The sequence below is a fragment of the Chiloscyllium plagiosum genome, chromosome 7 (genome assembly GCF_004010195.1).
Source record: "Chiloscyllium plagiosum isolate BGI_BamShark_2017 chromosome 7, ASM401019v2, whole genome shotgun sequence".
Classification (NCBI taxonomy): domain Eukaryota; kingdom Metazoa; phylum Chordata; class Chondrichthyes; order Orectolobiformes; family Hemiscylliidae; genus Chiloscyllium; species Chiloscyllium plagiosum.
The window spans coordinates 67,847,971-67,856,110 of NC_057716.1; the positions used below are offsets into that span (position 1 = coordinate 67,847,971).

Genomic DNA, 8,140 nt, shown 5'->3' on the forward strand with positions numbered 1-8,140 from the left:
GGGGGAGGGGAAATGAGGAAGCTGGAGAAATCTGCATATTTCCCTTGTGGTTGGAGGGTTCCTAGGCGGAAGATGAGGCGCTCTTCCTCCAGGCGTCGTGTTGCCATAGTCTGGCGATGGAGGAGTGGGAGGGAGAGTTAAAGCGTTCAGCCACGGGGCGGTTGAGTTGGTTGGTGCGGGTGTCCCAGAGGTGTTTTCTGAAATGTTCCGCAAGTAGGCGGTCTGTCTCCCCAATGTAGAGGAGGCCACATCGCGTGCAGCGGATGCAGTAAATGATGTGTGTGGAGGTGCAGGTGAATTTGTGACAGATATGGAAGGATCCCTTGGGGTCTTGGAGGGAAGTGAGTGGGGAGGTGTGGGCGCAAGTTTTGCATTTCTTGCGGTTGCAGGGGAAGGTGCAGGGAGTGAAGGTTGGGTTGGTGAGGGGTGTGGACCTGACGAGGGAGTCGCGGAGGGAGTGGTCTTTCCAGAACGCTGATAAGGGAGGGGAGGGAAATACATCCTTGGTGGTGGGGTCTGTTTGGAGGTGGCGGAAATCTTTGAGGAGAAAGTGAGGTCTGAAGATGCTGGAGATCAGAGCTGGAAATGTGTTATTTCAACCTACTGCGAATCCTCTTACAAGGATGCCTTCCTTGAAGAAGCTCTCTTCCTCCCTCTAAGGACTTATGCCCTAAACGTTGATTCTCCTGTTCCCTGGATGCTGCCTGACCTGCTGCGCTTTTCCAGCAACACATTTCCAGCACTTATTTTAGGAGCAAGTCCATTAGTACCCCGGCACTTGCCAGGTTGGAGGTGTACTAATTTACTCTCTATCAATTCTCTGGTGTTTATAATTTTCTTGAGTTCCTGCTTCCCTTTCATTTCCTGACTTATCTGGGATGTAACTTTTACTCTCTCTAGTGAAGACAAGATGAAAAATACCTGTTTATTTCATGTGCCATAAACTTATTTTTCAGTAGTAATTCTCCAACCTCACTTTGAATAGGACTAAAGATCAATTTGTTACTATTTTCTTCTTTAAGTATTTATAGAGATTGTAACTATCTATTTCCACATTTCTGTCTAACTTTCTTTTGAGTTTTTCCCTCTTTGTTAGTTTTAGATTATTGTTTGCTGCTTCTGATTTTCCATCCAATCTTCTTGCCTGCCACCTTCCTTTCCACAATTGTATTTTTTTTTATTTCGATGACATCATTAACATTTGTTAACTACAGATGTTGGGACTGTTGTCAAATCTTGCTGGAATAATACACTGAGAAACAAGCCACGTTATTCCTGGAGTCATCACAAAAGTTAATGATTTTGAAAAGTATGCAGCATTTCCCAACTTAACTGTATGTTTAGATCCAAGTGAACAGAAGACATGAACCAGGTTCCCGTATTTAGTAACAATCATTTATTTCAAATAGATTCCAGCTGCAGGCCAACTTTTGACAAGTAACTCTATTGAAGAAAGCCATACAACCTCCCTTTCCAAATGTATGAAGGCTTATGCCAATATCGTTCATGCCCACAACCTGTTCAGCTACCAGGAGCCAACCACATAGCTGTGTAATGGCCTTTGTTATCCACAGCTGGTCACACCCCAACTCAACAAATTAACCAACCACTTGTTGCCATCCAAATCTCATCTTTTACACACCTCCTAGTGCTGGCCGATCTGCAACTGACCTCCCTTACTTGTTGAATAAAGCAGCAAAGTAAAGACCACTCCAATGGGTTCTGGCAACTTGATTTCAAAAAAGTACTGCAATACCTTCCACAGTCCTTGGTTATTAAAGAAATCCTGTTCCCATTTCAATACACAATTTAAAAAAATACGGAAAGATAAAAATATAGTCTTTACACTGTCAATTAGATTTTTCTTCTTCTCCTTTGAATGTATTCTGACATATTCCCTTAAACCCCTGCTTGTCAACTCTATGGAGCTAACTTTTAACTTTAATATACCAATTTACTTTAGCCAGTTTTGTTTTCTACGTTCTCAAAATGTCCCGTATTTATTTTCTTTAATATAGTTCAGACCCAGTCCTCCCTCTCTCTCAAACTGAATGTAAAATTTAATCATATTACAGTCACTACTACCTCAGGGAACCTTCAGCATGAGGTACTTAATTAATCTTTTCTCATGACAAAAAAATCAGATCCAGAATAGTCTGCTTTCTGTTTGTTTCCGGAACATGTGGTTCCAAGAAGCTAGCCTGAAAACATTCAATAAATTCCTCATCGAGGTTGACTTGCCCATCCGACTTTTCCAGTCAAAATGTAGATTAAAATCTCCGATGATTATCATCACACATTGCTTACCTCAAGCAAATACCACAAGCTTTTGAAATGTAATTACCATTTCCAATATTACTCCTTTCAATGATTTAATTGGAGATGTGGATAGTGTTTCCTATCACAGCTAAAACCTTACAGTATAAAAGCCATCCAAGTTAATCACTGAGATAGTTAACTTTTTAACTATCTCAATTTTTAAAAAGGATGTATCGATACCCAGGCACAATACCTAACATGGAACCATAATTCAATAGTTTTGAGATAACAGTTATTTTAAGTTTTGACCTATATAAATATGTGGTTGTGAGCAATCATTATGCAGTGACAGTAAGGAAAACATCTTGAAGTAGTCACTGCTTCTCAACAGGAAGACAGGAGGAGGGTGTCATGGACTGCTGTGCTGAACCAGGCACCCAACAGCCACAATTTGTAGAGTCAAAAAAATGAAACAAAGGAGCTTTCACTCACTCCCAGGTGCATGGTCTGCATGGTCAATCTGTGGGAGCAACTTTCAACTATTTGATGACAAAAGCCACAGACGATGTGGAGTCTGACTTCAAGGTTTCAACCCCTTTATTTGGAAAGAGAATCATCAAGCAAGCCAACCTGCAACTATGGTCCAAACTGATGTCCTTTTCACCTTTGTTCATAAATTACACCCTTCCTTACTTTGTATCTGTATTTTATCTAATCCTTTTACCACATTTTACTGAAATAATTGCCAACAACAGTCGTGTAATAAACTGTTTATCTTGTTTTAAAGTATAACCAAGAGAAAGTGAGGATTGCAGATGCTGGAGATCAGAGTTGAGAGTGTGGTGCTGGAAAAGCACAGCAGGTCAGCCAACATCGGAGGAGCAGAAGAATTAGTTAAAGTATAACTGCTGGCCATTTTTTCAAATAAAAATTGAAATATTGAAATTCTAAAAGGGGGGGGGGCTAAATGCAGTTTATTTAAATTCATTCGTTCACAGACTGCTTTAAGGATATATCTTAGTGTGAATCCTGACAATATACATTATTGCAAAGTTACTGCAGCATCATCTTGGTGGAGGGTTGAAAGAAATTCAGATTATTTATTCATTGCATTTTCTCCCAGAGTTTGAACGGATGCAGAATGTCATTCTTGAGCTTATCCCACCCCAATACTGGTAATACCAGATTTTTCGCTTATTCCCTTCTATTGCTGACTTGTGTGCATCTGTTTCATTCGTAGTTCGTCAGATTCCTTGGCAAGCATAGAGTCCAGGAATTTCCCATTAAAATTGCGGATGGCTTTACTCTATTAATCTAGTGTTTGCTTGTCCCTCTCCCCCATACAATTGAACACTGCTGCCTAATTTGCTGCCAAATCCCGTGGCTTTCGGAGTCTTTTCCGGTAAAAAAAAAACATCAAAGCTGAGGCGATATCTCGGCTTTCTCCGTCCATGGCCTTTGCCTGACCTGAAACATTGGTTAATGATCCTTTGTATATTGAGAAAGCTTATAATCATAAACTGTGCTTGAAGTTTTACACTGGAATATGTTCAATTTACAATTACAATCTATCACAGTTCTAATTGTATTCCGAAAAAGCACTCAGTACTTTGCTGACACAATCCCATTTATAATTAATCGGCGCTGTAGTACAAATAGAAATCTAGATTTACTAATTAAGAAAGACTATTACAGGATCGCATATGTCGTCCCTTTAAATAACAGTGCATTCCCATCAAAGATATTAATTACACCCAATCTGCTCGTATGTGGACGGTGCAGTTCTGGGGTTTATATTGTGGCTGCAATTGCTGCGCACCCCAATAATTTCGCTCCTGCTTTCGACTTCCTTGCCATTTGTGTCACTAAAAGAACGGAGGTTGGAGAAGGAAAAAAAACACCTCGCCTAAGCTACAGGGAAGGGCTAGCGCTGGGTTTCCATTGGGAGAGCATTATCCACCCTATTGATGCCGAGTGATGGTGTGGGTGAGGGGTTGGCATGATAAATGAAACAGTATTAATCCCTCTTCTGCCTCCTTTTGCTGCTATCGCTTGCTTGCCCTGCTGGCGGTTATCAAAGGGGTTGGCAGAAAGGGAGTAAACATGGCATTGCCACATGCCCAAAGGGAGGGGGGGGGGGGGGGGGGCGGCGCGAAGGAATATCCCTCCTGAAGAAATACCATTTGAAATTACCAGTGAGCAGCCCAATGTTTGCACCCAGAGGTGAAGGGGCATTGAGTACAGCGGAGAGGATCAGTGAAAGCAGCTTCTGTCCCTTTTCCAAGTGCTGCCAGGTTAGGTTGAAGCTGATTATGGGGAGCAGCTCGGCGATTCTGTAACACTGTCGAGAGTGTGGTGCTGGAGAAGCAGGCAGCACCTGAGCAACAGGGGAACAGACCTTTCAGGCATAAACCCTTCATCAGGATTCCTGATGCTGCCTGAGCTGCTGTGCTTTCCCAGCACCACAGCATCTGGAGTTCTCACTTTCTCCTAGATTCTGTAACACTGCTTTATTTTTGTGGCTCTGAGTTCACTCACCCACATGCAGCGTTATCACCAAATGGCTCGGGCCCCTTCCCTACACCGCGACAGCCATGTTACCATGGCAACGGCGTCTCCAAAACAAACAGCGGCTTCCGGTCAAGTGACTCGAGCCCGGCAACCCTGCGCTGCTGGGGCTTGGAGCTTTGTTCGTGTCTCCAGCGAAGTGGCCATCAGTGCCGTTCCTACCCCCTTGGAGAGAGCTGCTGCTGCTGCTGCTTCCCCTTCCCCAGACATTCACCGGGACTCTCTCATTATACCCCAGAGTTCCGATACCTAATGGGGCCACGAAACGAAACCAACTGCATTTGGGGCTCACAACTGTCAGGTTTGACAGATCTGGACATATGTCAAAAAAATTCAGGAGAGATGAACTTTGTGCTACTGCAGGCAGGGCGTGATACAGGCTCAAAGGCCAAAACTCCATAAAGAGCACCAGGGAGAAATGTTCTGCAAGGTGCCTTAATTATCTTTGAGGATAGCGAATAAGGTATTGAATATTCAAGGAGACCAAGGAGAGATTAAGCATTAATTACTGTAGAGGCAGAATATCGATCCCTACAAGAGATACTGCAGAAATTCACCAAAGATCCTCAGATTGCACCTTACAAACTCATGACCACTTCCAGTTAGAAGGACAAAGGCAGCAGATATTTGGGAACACCACCACTTCCAAGTTCTACTCCAAGTCGCTCACCATCCTGACTTGGAAATATATCACCATTCTTTCACTATTGCTGGGTCAAAATCCTGCTATTGTCTCCCTAATGACATTGTGGGTCAACCTACAACAGGTGGACTGCAGTAGTTCAAGAAGGCAGCTCACCACCACTTTCTCAAGGGCACCTAGGGACAGGCAATAAATGCTGGCCAGCCAGCGATGCCCAGATCCCCCAATTGTTTTTTAAAGTCAAAGTGGAACCAAAAAGAGGCAAGAGGCATGACTAAAGTGTTAAATTGATAAAGTGTTAAATTTTGCATCTGTCTTCAATTATGAGGCCAATGCAGGCCAGTGAAGTTGACAGACAAGGAAACACGGGCACTAAACTGATGATGAGGAGATATTGGGTAAGCTTTTGGTACTTAAAATTGGTAAGCACCAGAGATACAACTAAGAATATTGGAGGAAGTGGGAAGTGCAGAGATACCTACAAGTATCTTTCAATCTTCCCTGGATTCAGGGAGAGGGTTGCTGGGGGACTGGAGAATTGCAAACATTATGCCCTTGTTCAAAAATAAAATGTGGTAAAGTTAGACCAGGAATTACAGACCAGTTAGTTTAACTGTGGTGGTGGGGAAACTTCTAGAATCAATTATTTGGGGTAGAATCAATAATCACATGGAAAAATGTGGATTGATTCAGACGAAGAGAAGGAAATCTTCACCTAGCCTGGCCTACATGTGACTCCAGACCCACAGCAATGTGGTTGACTCTTAAATGCCCTCTGAGCAATTGGAATTGGGCAATAAATGCTGGCTTAATCAGTGATACCCTCATCCTGTGAATGAATGAATAATAAAAAATAGGACAGTTAGCATGAACTTGTTAGGACAGCATCACATCTAACTTGCTAGGGTTTACTCGAGGTAACAGAAAATGTTGATGAGGGGAAGGTGTACATGATAATGTAAAAGCTGTTCAACACAGGTCCACACATGAAATCTGTGAGGAAATGTTCAGACCATTGAATAAAGGGGACAGTTCCAACACAGACACAAAATTGGCTTTGGGATAGGAAACAGTAATGGTCAATTGGAATTTTTCACCATCTGTTACGGTGTTTCCCAGGTGTCAGTGCTGGGATCCTTGAAGTTCCTGATATATAGAAATGATCTCAACCTTGGTGTGCAAGGGACAATTTTTAAAGTTTGTGGGTGATGTAACACTTGGGAGAATTGTAAATTGTGAGGAGGGCAGGGCAGAATTTCAAAAGGACATTGACTCATAGTAGAAATGGGCAAATGGTCGTAGTTAAAATTCTGTCTAGAGAGGTGGGAGGTGATGTACTTTGGTACAAAAACCATGGGGAGGATAATATTTTAAAAGGTTATTATTCTAAAGGTGTGTAAGAATGGAAAGACCTGAGTATGTATGTAAATACGTCATTAAAGATGACAGGACATGCAGAGAGAAAGCTGTTAATACAGTATTCATTATTTTAGGCTTCATAAATAGGGGGATAGAGTACCAGAAGAGGGAGGCAATGATGAAGTTACACCAGACATTGGTTAGACCTCAGCTGGAGTACTGTGCACAGTTATGTTTGCCACAGTATAGAAATGCTTTGAATACATTGGAGATTATGTGGAGGAGGCTAATGAGAATAGTTCGAGGGATAACTCACCAGTTATGAGGAGAGATGTGAGAGGTTGAGAATGTTTTCCTTTGAGAGGAGAAGGCTCAGAGCGATTTGATGGAATTTTTCAAAATCATGAGGAGTCCAGACAAATGGTTGGGAGAAATTGTTCCCACTAAAAAAAAATCAAAAATCAGACGGAACGGGTTTAAAATGTTTTGCAAAAGAACTGTGAAATGAGAAAAATCTTTTTCACTCAGTAAGTAATTACGGTCTTGAATGCTCTGCTCAGACATGTGATGGAGGCAGGTTCAACTAAGGAATTAAAAAGGGTATTGAATGATTTCTTAAATGGAAATGTGCAGAGTTACAGATAAAAGGCAGAAGATTGGCACTGGCTCAAAAAATCCAGAGAGCCAGTGCAGAAACAATGGTTCAAATGGCCTCTTTCTGCACAGTAACAAATCTCTGATATTGTGAAACTAACTACAAATTCTCAATATACAGACAGAGATTTGTACTATCCATCACAGCATGTCCCAACAGATTTCCTTGACCTTTTTGGCTTTGGTTTCATTTGCTAAGTGAATTGACTGAGTAAATAAGAATCAATTCCTTTCCAGTTTATCAAGAAGACTAGACACCATTCCATTGCTTTCTAAGTTCATTTTATTTTTAAAGACAAGTGTTTTTGCAGTTTTCAGAATAAATATGAAATGAAAAACAGGTTTATCTTAAAATCTAGAAATGTCAGTGGTAGAACTCTTAAAAAATTATACAGGAAATTATTTTGATTTGTAGTGGACACCGAAGAGGGTTACCTCAGATTACAACAGGATCTGGACCAGATGGGCCAATGGGCTGAGAAGTGGCAGATGGAGTTTAATTCAGATAAATGCGAGGTGCTGCATTTTGGGAAAGCAAATCTTAGCAGGACTTATACACTTAATGGTAAGGTCCTAGGGAGTGTTGCTGAACAAAGAGACCTTGGAGTGCAGGTTCATAGCTCCTTGAAAGTTGAGTCGCAGGTAGATAGGATAGTG

At 41.8% G+C, this 8,140-nt stretch overlaps 1 protein-coding gene across 2 annotated transcripts in view; it reads right to left on the bottom strand.

The window, feature by feature from the left end:
* cfap221 (cilia and flagella associated protein 221) overlaps window positions 1-8,140 on the bottom strand; it is a 263,534-nt gene that overhangs the window by 247,562 nt on the left and 7,832 nt on the right. The window contains exon 1 of one of the 2 annotated variants that reach the window (XM_043693987.1): window positions 4,798-4,864. The exons of the other annotated variant lie outside the window; for it this stretch is intronic. The gene's annotated coding sequence lies outside the window, so the exon portion shown is untranslated. Of the gene's footprint in view, window positions 1-4,797; window positions 4,865-8,140 lie in introns of those variants that run through there. 2 annotated transcript variants of the gene reach the window in all.